The 14,115-nt window shown below is 36.6% G+C and overlaps 1 protein-coding gene and 1 long non-coding RNA gene across 20 annotated transcripts in view; one reads left to right on the forward strand and one right to left on the reverse strand.

Annotated features, from left to right (window-relative positions):
• LOC111932129 (uncharacterized) overlaps positions 1-14,115 on the forward strand; it is a 291,751-nt gene that overhangs the window by 62,647 nt on the left and 214,989 nt on the right. The window lies entirely within an intron of this gene.
• B3GALT1 (beta-1,3-galactosyltransferase 1) overlaps positions 1-14,115 on the reverse strand; it is a 174,999-nt gene that overhangs the window by 50,260 nt on the left and 110,624 nt on the right. For 4 of the 15 annotated variants that reach the window (XR_015288957.1, XM_086896804.1, XM_086896802.1 and 1 more), the window contains exon 3: positions 144-244. The exons of the other annotated variants lie outside the window; for them this stretch is intronic. The gene's annotated coding sequence lies outside the window, so the exon portion shown is untranslated. The remainder of the gene's footprint in view (positions 1-143; positions 245-14,115) is intronic. 15 annotated transcript variants of the gene reach the window in all.

Genomic DNA, 14,115 nt, shown 5'->3' on the forward strand with positions numbered 1-14,115 from the left:
GATCATATGTAAGAAGATTGGTTAGGCATTGGCCCTCAATCTATTTAATGCAATTTAGAGCCCAATGTGGTAAACCCTGAAGCTGTAGATCACTTTCCCCATATTGCCTCATTCAAGGTGAGCATTGTATTGCCAGCAGTTACCTGTGCTGAGGCTGGGTTATAGTCTTCAGCCATCAACAAACCCTGTTCAAAATGCATCATCTCCCACTGTTAAGCAAATTTCTGTTGGATTGGGATGTAGCCTGTGGGTAAATAGTTCAGAAGAGATATGAGATGAATAGGATGCAAGATGGTTTGCCTTGGTTTCATAACCGAAGTGGAAAAGAATCAGTGGTTAGTTTCCTTCAATTAGGAAATATTAGCAATTGCAATTCATTTTCAGAATGTCTCTTTATGTAGATTCAAATATACTAATTTTTATTAAATTTTTTGAGTTAAGAATCATAAACACAATTGTGTAAATAAAATCCCTATTTTTTTTCAGTGAGGCTTCATGCAAAATTCTGTCTCTCCATAGTAACTGAGTTCCTTCTGCTTCCCCACCTATCATTCACTTTCCAGTCTGACTTTCAAATAAGTGTGAAATATTTCCTTTAAGCAGGTAGGAGATAAACTGTAAACTACACAGCATTTTTATTCTATTCATCCAAAAGAGACAGTTGAAAATCTTGACCAGGGTCAAAAGAATGAGAAACTAGTTCTGATTTTTGTAGTTTAAAGATGAAAAGGAATTATAGCTTACTCATTTTAAAAACATAGAATTGCTTTATGAACTAAACTCAGACTTGTGTTTATGATTTAGTGCTATAGTTCTTTTGAAAATAAACATCCTTGCAACACACACAGTAGTGACTGTTAAATCCCTATTAAACATTATGGCCAGTAATGAGTCTGCCCTAAGAGATAACCCTTCAGCCCACTGAAATCTGGCAGTGTGTGGTATCAGGAGCACCATGATACCAGTATGGAAGAGCAGTGTAATTATTTTGGTGTATATAAGGTAGATTTGAAGAATCCTGGGAAAGGGAGAAGGCCATGCTGCTGTCAATACTTCTCATCAGTAAGTGCAAGTGATGTGCAATTTCATTTATGTATTTGATTTGTATTCAACCCAGGCTGAGATTGCCTTTTCCCAAACTGCCTGATCATTTTGAATTCCCTGGAGAGAATGCTTTTAGAAAAGACAGCTATCTTGCACAATGCTCTTGCTGATGATGAAATCTGGGACTTCTTGCCCTGACATAAAGACTGTAAGAATGTGTAAGTACTGCAGAGAAGAGGGCTCTTTGTTAAAGACCTCCCAGCAGACCTCAGCTATTATGTGCTGAAGACTGTTACCCAATGACTAAGGCTAATCTAAGTAGCAGCAGAGGAAAACTCTCTTAAGTGGTCAGAACTCAAGTGTTTCTTCCTGTTTCTACTCACTATGACAGATGGTGTGCTGGTTTAAATGTTTCCTGGAGCTCTCATCCCTGTGGGTTTTTGTTACACTGTTCTGCTCAGACAGAGTCCATCATACAGTTTAACTTGTTAAGGTAATATAAGGTGGCTGTGAAACAGCTGTGGGGCACACATGGCAAAAGAAAGGTCACAAGTACAAATGGGAATGTACAAAAGTCTTACAAGTACAAATGGGAATAAATGCCCAGTATTCACTGGTTTCGGAGAATTTGTCAAGAGTTCAGTGTCCAGCAAAATTCCCGTACAGGGAATTACTCTTCGCAAAGAGTTGTTTCTTCCTGTATTTTTGTTGAGCGTTGAATCGTTTGTAGTTGAGCTTCATCAAGTAATCCAACAGTTGAAACAAATGTATTCTGAACATTATGTGCATACAATATGTGTGAATTAGTCTAAGGGACTAGTTACTAAGTTAATGAAGCAGCAGATTTAATTCTGTATATGAAATTAGAATTTTATATTTAAGCTGTAGGTATCACTTTGAGATAATGAAAAAACTTTCAGATAAAATACTTTAGTCTGGTTCTGCTTTATTATTTCACTGTTAAGTAAAAATGAAACTTAAAGTTCAATATATTTGTTGGTATTAACACCGTTTCTGTTGTATCTTTGGGATTCTCTCTTAATATTCTTGGTCACTTATTCCAAAATATTTGAAAAAAAAAAGCCCCAGGCAAGCACTTTTTCTCCTGACACTGATTGTTCTTGTCAAGATTGAGATTCTAACTTCTCTATGAGAGGAAAGACAGAAGTATATAGGCTTGAGGCAAGTTTTAAAATATTTAAGCCATGGCTAAAGCTAGTTTAGATCACTTGGCATGGGCTTGAATGAATGTAGGGACTAGCTGAGAGGAAATGGTTAGGTCCATACAGTGAAAAATAAACTTAGACGAACAGGAATATGATGAGGTGTAAATGAAAGTAAAAGGACAGTTAGACTGAAGACAGAACAGTGATTATTATAGCTTGCATAGCAAAAAACCAAAAAAAATAGAAAACCAAAATTCAAATGGAAAAGGGTTGAGAGGTTTTCTGAAGATAACACCTGACTTCTTTTGTTCCAAACTCCGATTCCATGATCCTCCACATTTTTTTTTAAAAATTTTCACTGAGTAGTTACATGAAAAAATTGCAGCAACTAATCAGAAAACATGGAATGTCAAGCTTTTTCTGTGAAGAGAGGGAATGTAAGGGCGGTATCCAGAAAGATTTTGACAACTGAAGAAGAAATAGGATGGAGAGTCTGAAGATATTTTTATTAACATTTAGCTCTGACAGTCAAGTGCTAATAATTTAGAGTGATAGAAACAGGAACCAAAGCACCTTGTCTGTATATGGTTAGTAAAGAACCACCTGTGAACGAGATAATTTTCTTGATATCCAGTTCTGAATATTTGACAATACTTTCCTCTGTCTTTACACAACTGGAATATCAGACTAATAACTCATGTTGTTTTTCCTTGGATACTTGAAAAATTATTTAAATAAAATTTCCTATAAATACAAAATACTGGCTACAGACACAAATAAGAAAGTGTTAAGCAAAAAAGCTTTGTAAGGAACCTAATTTTCTGATGATGAATGTTCTGCAGAATGGCTATCATGATACATCCTCCTAGTTAGCAATAGGAGAGGGATGTGTAACTAAATATCTTATCAGAACGCTGAAGATCATGTTTTAGGCACATTAATTTTCCCCAGCCCTTTTGTTTTCCTCCAGACATCCAGCTTGGTAAAGAATTTATCACTGCAAAGGGTGATGCCTAGTGTATGACTTATTTTGTGCTGGTTATCTTTCACTGATATTTGTGCGACCTCATTCCCTTGACTCCATCAAGAAGGAAAGGAGGGAGATCACATGCCTTTGTGTGCCCTCTCATTAGAAAGTAGGTGTTCCAATGCTTGGTTTTTGCCATGCATTCACTCAAGCCAGAATAGTTCAGTAAACTTCAGTAGTAATTTTTTTAGGCAAGCATATACCAGCCATGACCACTATCATAGTTGCTATTCTTAAAGCTGCGGACTGATGAACTGTTGATGAAGAACTAAAAACCAGCGGCTAGGCTTAAAACTTTTAGAATGAAATGTTTTGTTGTTTCTACTTTCTGTAACTGTTTCTGTAAACCCAGAATTGAATCTCAAGTGTTGGTTTGTTCTACTGGTATTTCCATTTGGAAATGTCCAGTATTTCAGGAGAAATTTTATTCCTAGAAGATCTTGAATTGCAGCCTTTTTAAGCAAATATTTTCCTTGTGAACCTGAATGGAATTCTAAATATATTCCATTCTAAGCTTTAAACCTTTTTTAAAAGGCTTCTGTTAAAGTGCAGAGTTAAGAAAAAACCCCAACATCTTAAATTAATCTAAACTAATCTAATAGAGTATTTGTGTGTGTCTGTCCTTACATGACAATGTAAGTCTAACAAATCCAACTATAAATATCCATTTCTTTTGTAATGACTGTTACATATTGTAAGTAGGGCATCTGTATGCTGCCTGAGATGAAGTGTTTGCTTCTTCATTGAGTAGCAGCAGCTATTTTGCTTTAGCAGCAGCTAAAGAAGCTATTTTGACTGCTTTTTAAATAGGTGTTCATTGCAAAGTTCACTCCATCTTCACTAAACTGAAGCTCTTCTGTGTTTAGATGAAATAATGACCAAGGTCTAGTCCTGCAGCCTGCAATTATTTGAGTTATTTTTTCTTTGTGCTGAAGTCAGCAGAAATTTGTCACAGGTCAGGGACTTAAAACTGGCTTTTTTGTGTTTGTTGAGCACTGTAATTCCATGCCAGCTTCATTAACAGTTATGTTTCTGACATTTTGCTAAGCTTCTATCTGTTCTATATGCAGTGACAAAGGCCGAGTATATTTTAAACAGAGACTTATCATAATGTTTTACTGTCTCATTAAGACTTTTGGCCAGTCTGATCTACAGTTTCATCTTTTCTTAATGTACTGCCAGTTTTCCTATATTGCCTACTCATACTGAATTTAGAGGAGACTTCATGAAGTGTCTGCCTTTGTTACAGTCATTTTACACTTCTTTCATCATTATTGCATGAGATTTGTATTGAGTATATTATTTAGCTTGCTTCTTGCTCTGTGTTTAATCAAATCATGAATCTTCTGCCATAACACTTTCATAAAAAGAAAAAAAAAATAAAGAAGGCCCTTAAACAGGATAAGGGTGTTTCAGCACAGTGTGCCAATGTGAAGTACCATACTTGTGGATGCAGGTTTGAATCCCCTGAAGCTTGGCAGTGTCTTAAATTTCTTAAATGGCTGATGTGTATCTGGTTGTTTATGTGAAGAGTTTCAGGACTTCTGCCTGCAGTTCAAAACACAAAACCTTCTGGCACTGTTAAGACCCTTTTTGTGCTGGCTGGAAGTCCCAAGGCAGAACAGGCAAGGAGTCAAAATTGCTGCAACAGACGTGAAATCCTGGCTATGCTGTCTTCAGTGGGAATTTTGCCATAGCTGACAGTGGGCCAAAGCTTTAATCCAGAAGTAGTCCTTCCTTGTTGATAATCCTAGTGTATGCCCTAGGGAAGCTTTTGCTTTGTTGCTGCCACCCAGACTGTGTTTGTTTGTGCAAAGATGTAAGTCTCTTATGGTGTCACACTGTGCCTTTCACAATCACAGCACTTCTGGGAATGAAATTGGGCAGAGGAGAAAGAAAACCTCAAGTGCGGACACATGCTGTCTTACTTGCTTGTGTCCTGAGTCATTCCCAGGAACATGGATCGAGCACTCTGACCTAAGGAAGATTAGCTTCTTGAGACTGCAGAGGAGGGAGTCATCAATGACTGCATTGTCATCAGTGCAGTGCATCTCCCAGTCCCTGCCTCTGTATTTGCAATTACCCTTTTAGTGATGCTTTTGGTATGTGAAGCAACAGTACATTCATTAATTCAGTCCTACATAACCCGTGCAGACTGAGTTATCCATGTAAATGTGATCTAGTGAGCTATTCTCAGAGACACTTCATAAATTTTTATGTTAAATGAGAGCAGCAAATGGGAAGTGTTTGATACTTTTTTGGTTATGAGGAAGGTGTGTGATGCAGAACGTCAGAATTTGCATTTAATCGGTGCTGATTTAAAGTGGAAATAGTCTCAAGTTGTGCCAGGGGAGGTTTAGATTGGCTATGAGGAAATAATTCTTCACTGGAAGGGTTATCAAGCACTGGAACAGGCTGTCCACTTAAGTGGTTGAGTCATCATCCATGGAAATAGTAATATGTAGATTTGGCACTTAAGGACAAGGTTTAGTGGTGGATTTGGCAGTGTCAGGTTGATGGTTAGACTTGATGATCTTAAAGTTTTTTGGGTTTTTTATGATTCTATAAGAAGAAACCTAGCTAAAAATAGGATTCTTTGTCCTTTCAAAAAATACTTTTTATTATTTCTGTGACATGAAAGTGTTCCCATTAGAAATATTCTCAAGTTCTCTGTTTTCTGAAAGTATTTATTTTCTTATGCATCCTGTCTAAAATATCATTTTGCTGCTTCGTGAAATAGAGACTTTCAAAATTCATAATCATTTACAGCTGTAAATAATGCTCTTCCTATCAATTACAAAATAATAAACCATTACTGCTTTACAGTTCTGGAAGTAAAAATAATCTGTGCTATGTGTTACTGTCTTAAGTCTTCATTTTAAAATAAAACTTAGAAGAGTAATTAAAAACATTTTGGAGAGTTTTTGAAGGGTTGGTGTTTGCTGCATATCTTTATACATCTCAGATGTATGAAAAGAAACTGTGTTGCTGTTTCTGTGGTAGCAGAAATTAAATTCAAAGCTTATTTACACCACTAACAGTTATTAATTTCATCCTGAAGGTGGAACTCAGTATTTTTATCTGTAATGAACTGAGAAGGCTCGTTAACTTCAAAGTGTTGCTACAGTGGTTTATCCCGTATGAATGAGAATTTATAGGCACAATACATGTATCCATTATGCTTATACAAGCCTTGTGATAATTTTACATAAAAAACCAAAATAAACAAGTGATTTTGCTATAGTTAACAGAAAAGCACCACATTCATTCTCTTACTTTAGTCTTCGCAGAACTTAATTCCTTTCTACAAAGATCATAGGTGGTGGCAACCCAAAGAGCACTTGAATGTTGGGTAATCATAATTTTGAGGTCTGAATGTGAGTTACTATGGTACCTGAGCATTATTCTAGATTTGGATCTTAATCAGTCTTCTCAACTGCTTTTGAATCTTTGAATCCTTACAACATTCAATTCCTTCATAGAATTCAAGTATTAATGAAAAAAATAAAATATTTTTGCACCATACAGAACAATTAAGTGTGTACAAACATGAAAGATGTATTCTGAGATAATGTTTCTGGATTCTGATATCTTTAGGGTGTATTTTGAGAGCAGAAATTAACTGGTACCTCTTCTGCACTTCACAAGTAGTTCTCTTTGCCTTTTATCTTTTCTGTAATATATAGGAAAGGTTGGTCTTTCGGATGACATCCTTCCAGGAAATAGGTTTTGCTTAGGGTATAAGACTTCTTTCCTGTCCATGTCTGGCTTTTGCTATTATGTATTTTTTAGTTTTGCGCTAGTTTTTCCCCCAAGACTTACCTGCTTATCACTAATTTCTGTCTGAGCACCTTACATTGTATAATGACACTTTAAATCTTATTAGCAATACACTGGATATTTCTTCAGAATAATTAATTGCATTTTTATTGTGATGACCAGGGGGTAAAGCAGTTCCTTTTTCAAAATAATTTAACTCATTCTACTTCTCTCTTAATGTCAATTCTGCTTTCACATGCCTACTCCTTGAGCTATCTGCATCAATTTTTGTATGTCATACAGTATGACAAAGCACTGTACACTTCTATGCTGGTCTATAAATAAAAAGCAATAAGCTGACATCTTTTCCCTGTATCAGATGTATTTCATACCCTTTTTTTCCTGGTATACTTGCTATTAAACTTCTGTCTCTTTATATGTATTACTTGCCTGCATTTCCCTTGTCCCTCTGCCCCTTTTCTGTCAATTGACAGAATTTTCAGCTGCAGATGAAGTGTAGTACCTCTTCTACCTCTACATTGATGGGTTTGCACACATATTGCAGACAATTTCTCTGCTGTGGTATATAAAATAAACTGTCTACAGCCACATATTTGCTTTCACACATACACAGTACTGCTTCTTTCAAGGAATATGTCTAAATATATAATATATATTTATATATATATAATATATATATATAGACAATAGGGAGAAAGTTGAGGATCTGACTAAAATCTGTCTCTGAAATGAAGACAAGGCTAAAAACCCAGGAAACAATGGTGGGCTGAGATCACTGTCAGCTCAAAGCTCTCAATAACCTAATCAGGCCACTTATTACATAGCAGTATCTAAGATATTTTAAGTGTTCATGTTATGCTTGTACATGGAAATTGTCCTATATTTATAAAATTCAGGTGGACATTCATGTAGTCTTTAAAATACCGAGCTACAGAGGTCATCTGCATGGAACTAGTCTCCCAGGATTGAAGAATGGTGTCAGATTGACTGATAGCTGCCTACCCATCAGAGCAAATTGCACTCATTACTCTGGGACACTCAGCAGGTTGCTTTTCTTTTACTCAGCCTGCCTGTTACTGTACCTTGTCCCTGTGCCTTGGATATCGTCCCTGATTCCTGCTCTTACTCCTAGAGCTCCCACTTGCAGTGCAATTTTGCTCTGGGTTTTGCTCACTTAGCTCCCTTACTGGCAATACTCCTATTTCTCATACTCCAGTGTTCCATGATTTGTCCAGTTCCTGACTTAAGATCATCTTAACTAGATCTCTCATCTATTAAACAAAACAAGAAGTTGAGCAGACTTTGATGAAATCTTTGTATAAGTAATTTAACTTTCTTAAGGTTATTGTAAACCATTCTGTCAATCCCTGTTAATGGTGCTTAATGATTCAGGTTTTTCATTCGGGTTTTTTATAACTTTAGGTATTTTGGCCTTAAAAAAGTAATCTGTAGGCCCTGTAACAACTGAAAGTGCACTTCTAATTTACTACCAAAAGAGATTAAGACTTGCTTGTTAACATGTTTGATTGAAGGATCTGTAAACCCAAGACAAATACCTTGTAAGCAGTGTGAGATTTTTAAGAATAACAAATGATGGTGACAGTATGGTCTGTTACACCAAAAACGTGACAGGATTTATAAATCCAAGTAAAGAGTTACGGAGAAGCAAGGAAAGGAGTACATACTTTGGGTGTCAGCAGAAATAGCTGATGCATTTCAGTTTGAATTTTATTCTCATTTAGCAATGTATATAAGTAAAGATGTGTCTCTGGGTTGTTTTAAAATGTTTAAAAATGTAAATGTGTCAATATTAAAAACAGTTTTATATAATATGAGAGGATGGACAAAAGGACAACAAATTCCCAGTGGTGAGGAAAATCAACATGCCCTCAAGTGGTATCAATCAGATATTTAGGGGTAATAGATCACTTGTGTATTTGTCCTTTTTTATTTCCTTTTTCAGATGTTAGGCAAAATCCTATTAAGCTGGAGGCAAGAATAGTTCAACTGCAGAATCACTTTCTAATTTCAAACATCACAGTGGCTGCTTTTGGTATCAATTGAATTCATGGCATTCTTCAATATTACCAATGGAGGCAATAACACAGAATATTGCAAAGCCTGGCAGTATACAGTGTATTGTATATTATCAGTACGGATGCAGTGCTCAGGTTTATCCTCAGAAACATATCTCTGAAGGTTCCGATTCTTTAGATTTATTTCTGTGATATGAGGCACTACCACACAAACTTCTAATCTGTAGAACTGAAATGTCAGATCATAATCTAAACAAAGAGAAAACACAAAACCCAACTTAGCTTAGTTTAGGGCCTGCTTTTGCTTTAATACTTCAGTACTCTGATGACCAAGTTTTTGTGTGTGGCTCTATGAGATCTAGCATTTACTGTGTGCTTGTTTTTGTGTAACAGCATGCTGTATTGCTAATTGTTATTCTTAGTGGGTTTTGTACTTCCTATTTTTTGGAAGCTCTTTGAATGGCAAATAGTAGCAATCATCTGTCAGATAATAGATAAGAATCTGGGATTGTAACTAAACGTAGCTACAGTACATGCACTTAAATACTAATTAAACCACACTGACTCTGAGGTCATAATCTGAGTGATTATAGTAGACTCAAGTAATGAACAGATCTTGTCAATATAATTTTTTTTCATTCCTAATTTTTTCTTGAATAGAAAATAAGTAAGTAGCTCTTATTCAAAAGTGAATTTCTGTCTCAAAAATCTTAGAACATAAAGCCTTTTGAAAAAAATTTATCCTCTACCATTGGAATGCTATTTGAAATTGTTCTTGTGTTTCATTAGGTTTATGAGGATTTTTGTAATAAATTATGTTAGATCTAAGGCAGGAAACAAGGCTATATTTACATTTCCCAGAACTTCTCATTGTAACAGTTTTCATTCAGTTGCTAGGAGCTTAGACAAACTTTCAAACTATTTGGCTGAAATGTGTTGTATTATGATACAGACTTTAATTATGTGAGAGCACACTATTCTTCTCCAACTCTTCCCCTGCCTGCCTCATTCACATCACAAGATGGATAGTATTGATTTAACAGACAGTTTGCAAATATGTCACTTAAAGATGTGCTTCATTTGGTTTGTGGCCCCCTGGCTCACTGCAGCATTGAGATCTTTCTCTGAATATGACATTGTTGATTTTCTCATAAGACTGATGAACTCCATCAAAACTACAAATGTTAGTGTCTATATTTTAGAATACTCTTGTGAAATGAGTGTTTACTATTATTTCTGTTTTACAGTGTGGTACTATGGCACAATACTATATCCTCAAAGTACAGACCAATTGGAGTGACTAATGTGAAATACTCATTACCTAATTTCTCAAAGAACACAATTTTTAATATTTGTCCAGAGCTGGATTTTTTTAATACCAGCAAGTCAATTTACTTAACTTGTACCTTTGAATTCTTAAAACTTCTGCAAACCTAAGCCTTTGTATGCTAGACTGTGTGCACAGAATACACAGCAGTTTTGACTGCAGTGGCAGGAAGAAGTGGCAAAACTTAAAGAAATTCAGTTCTCCACTCTACTTTCTTTAGCATAAGACCTAGACCTTCTTTCATTGCTGTAGCAAAGGAAAGTGGGATTACAAACATCAAGGTCATTCTCTACACAGCTGGCTTTCATCCTCTGAATCTCATCTTTTCTGTGCACTGCAGTGACAAGATTTTTCTTTTTGAATTATAAAGTGCTGACTCTTGATATTTCACAGATAGAGTCAGCAAGACGTTTAATTTTCAGTCTTACACCGATAGAAGCTGCTGTTTTATTTAAGTAATACAGAAATCTCTCTCATAATCTCTGTTCTGGAGTTTAGCTTAAAACCCCCATTGGCATTTTTACTCCAGTCACTTGCAAAATGCTCATGCTTGGGATCTACATGCAGAGCAGCCCATGCCATTTTTTGTTTTAAAACAGTATTTCAGGTCCACATTGAAATACTCTGGATTGGCCTAATGACACACTCCAAATTCTTATCTGGTGACATCTTCAACACATCTTTACTAAAAAAGTGAGTTGATGATAGAAGCTGGAAATTTCTGAGTAAATTGACTTTTTTTAATTTCCTGTTCTTATGTAAGCAGCCTGCTTTTGAAAATTTTGAAATACAAGCCAACAGCTTCTTTTACAAGGTGGAAAAGTGGACAAGCCCATGCTCTGGGACTAAAAGACTGGACCTGGGGGCTCTGCTGCTGAGACTCTTTAACCACCCATGACCATGTGGTCCTGTCCTAATGTGGCAAAGGACAGCTCTTCCAAATGTACTGTTTAAATGTGTACTATACTAACATATGCTTACTAACTTGGGAAAACATTTTTTTCTGGAAAGTTATTTTTAACCTGGATCAGTTCATGATATATTTTATAGCAGAATTTCACAAGCATTTACAGTGCTTTAAAGGAAAGGCAGGATCTACTTAAGCCAGCTTTTCTCAGAAGTCCATTGAATGTGGAATTAGGAGTTAAGCATTGCAGTATGACACCAAATTAACATCCTAAATCCTGTCTATTTGTGTGGTTAGTTACAAATACTAGTCACTTCAGGTCAGGATTAACATTTTGTCTTCTCCAAACCCGCTTAGATGGAATCTGTGTTTATGGCAGCAAAATGGAGCTTTCTTGCTAGTTTTATGTATAAAATGGAAAAGGATGGAGAACAGACATTGAATAGATCCACAGGCAGAATGCTGCTGTTGCTTGGTTTGTTTCTCTGAACAGAACATTAAATTAAGGGACATAAAGCCAGATGCACAAGTTAGTATACTAACTTAAGCTTCAGGGAAATGAGTACCAAGAACAAAATTAAGAATTTGTATGCCTTGTCACTGGGACAATGTGAATAGATGGTCAGCTGTGATCCAACTGAAAAGAAATCTGATCCATAAGAAGAAAATGAGAAAATCAGTTTTATGTGTGTTTTGGTTTCTGGAAATCTTCATAATATACATCTAATTTACCTTTTAAGTTGTCCCACAAGACTTGGGAATAAGGCTGCACCCTACACTTCATTATGAACCACAATGCAGGGAGGCATGACCATGGTCATGGACAGAATATTTGATACTCTGTGAGTAAACTGAGCCCTGTGTCCTTAGAACTGGGCATTTTGATAGCTGGGCTTAATGGACGGGTGAAAAGATTTCAAAGTTACCTTTTTATTTTAGGAAATAATAAATTCTTTTTGGAAATCTCAGTGGCTAATTTGTTCCATTTGTATCTAATATGGCTTTTGCCATCTTCTATGGCTAATTAATGCATCTCTAGGTCACCAGGAAAAGGGACTACAGTAAATAAGTACCAAGGTTGTTCTAAACATTAAGTATCAGTAGGAAGCAAAGACTGAAGAAGCTACATGTATTCGGCAGAACAAACACTTTTCTTTAATTCTTAAAATGGCAGTGTGGAAAGATGGCTGGTTGTAAAATTACAGGAAACCGAGAAGTTATGTGCACATCCTAATAGAAGTTATAATGCTATAGAAATGACAGGGTAAAATACAGTTGTTGCTCCCTGGGTTTAATGTGATTGGCATGCACCTACTCCACGATGATTTCCCACAGCCACGGTGTGCAACCATGGCATCTGCTAAAGGGGATGAACTGGACAGGGGAGCAGAGTGAGGGCACCGTGGCCAGGCTCTGTTGAAATCCTTGCAGGGAGGGAAGCTTGGTGGTGCTTTGCAGCTGAGAAGACACATAGCACCTGTCAGCTGGGGGAGAGAGGGGAGCATGTCCTGCTGCTGAGCCAACAGCTGTGGTGAAATCCCTCTCCTTTGATGAACTTCAATCATTATAGCCTAACTGTTGTATCAACACACCTCCATCCCAAAGTGCTCCCAAGGTACAACCACCCCTCTCTGGGAATGTGTTCTATAGTTTTTACTATATCTTTAAAAGCAAAGTGAGAGAATTTTACACCAATCAGTAAAAAAAGGTTTGTATGGATAAAGTCACTCAAGCACCACCTAAACACCAAGAAATTGTATCAAAGTAAGCTGAAAATGGGGGGAAAGTTAGGGAAGACTTGATCATAACTCTTGGGATTAGTCAACCGGCTGAATCTGTTTTCTCACTGGTAGGGTAAGAACCATGCTCTATATGTGCTAAATACTTTTATTGGATACTAGAGCTTGTCTGTATATTTCTTTGAATATGTTTTTGTGGTCAGATATTATCACTGAGAATCCTGGAACCTTAACCTGCAACGTTTTCATTAATAAAGAATGTTATTCTGTCAACTGCTGGTGTCCTTCACAGGCACTGGCAGTCGTTGGCAGGGGGTAACATAAATAAGGAGGAACACTTGCTAAGGGCTCATAAAGTGGAAAGAGCTGCTGAAGGGTTTCCCTTATGGTGTAGGTGTTTCCCTGAATAAATCAGTGGAACCACCCTCCCATCCAGCAGGACTGCTCAGTGAAGGGTCTCCCTAACAGGCCACTGGCAGACTGGTTGGGCACAAGGATCTCAGCTTTCCTGGGGTGCTGACAGACAAATACAGAGAGGAGTAAAAGAAAGGGTAAAGGAAATCTCCCCTTTTCACATGACACGGTGTTATATTCTGTAGTTTATTACAGCTAAATAGAGATGGTGCTACCAAGTAATAATCAGATAATACTGAACTTCACCCTGGAGCAACTGTTTCACTAGCAGTGGCTTTTAAACTATCATTCAGATTTTCTGATATTTTTCAATTTTATGCAACTACTTAGTTTTGTAAAACTTCATGGTTTTGTTTGGTATTTATCCTTTGTCTGTTTTTGTATTAATATGACCGTACCCTTCATAAATCATAGAATAGTTCTGCTTAAAAGGGACCTCTAGTTTTAACCCCCTTCTATATATATATGTAGATTAAAAACATTAAAAGTAAGCCTTCTTGCACATTTAGATAAACCCATTACTGAAGGTGAAAGAGAGGGAGAACCCTAATTACTCTTTCTCAGTAACAACTTTCACGAGACTGCCTGAAGGCTCTAATCAAATGAAGAGATTTTGTCCTGCTGAGCAGCTGTCAGTAAGAAGGTTCTGAACTAATATTAAATGTCTTTCAGCAA

The sequence above is a fragment of the Cyanistes caeruleus genome, chromosome 7 (genome assembly GCF_971803275.1).
Source record: "Cyanistes caeruleus chromosome 7, bCyaCae1.hap1.1, whole genome shotgun sequence".
NCBI classification, from domain to species: Eukaryota; Metazoa; Chordata; class Aves; order Passeriformes; family Paridae; genus Cyanistes; species Cyanistes caeruleus.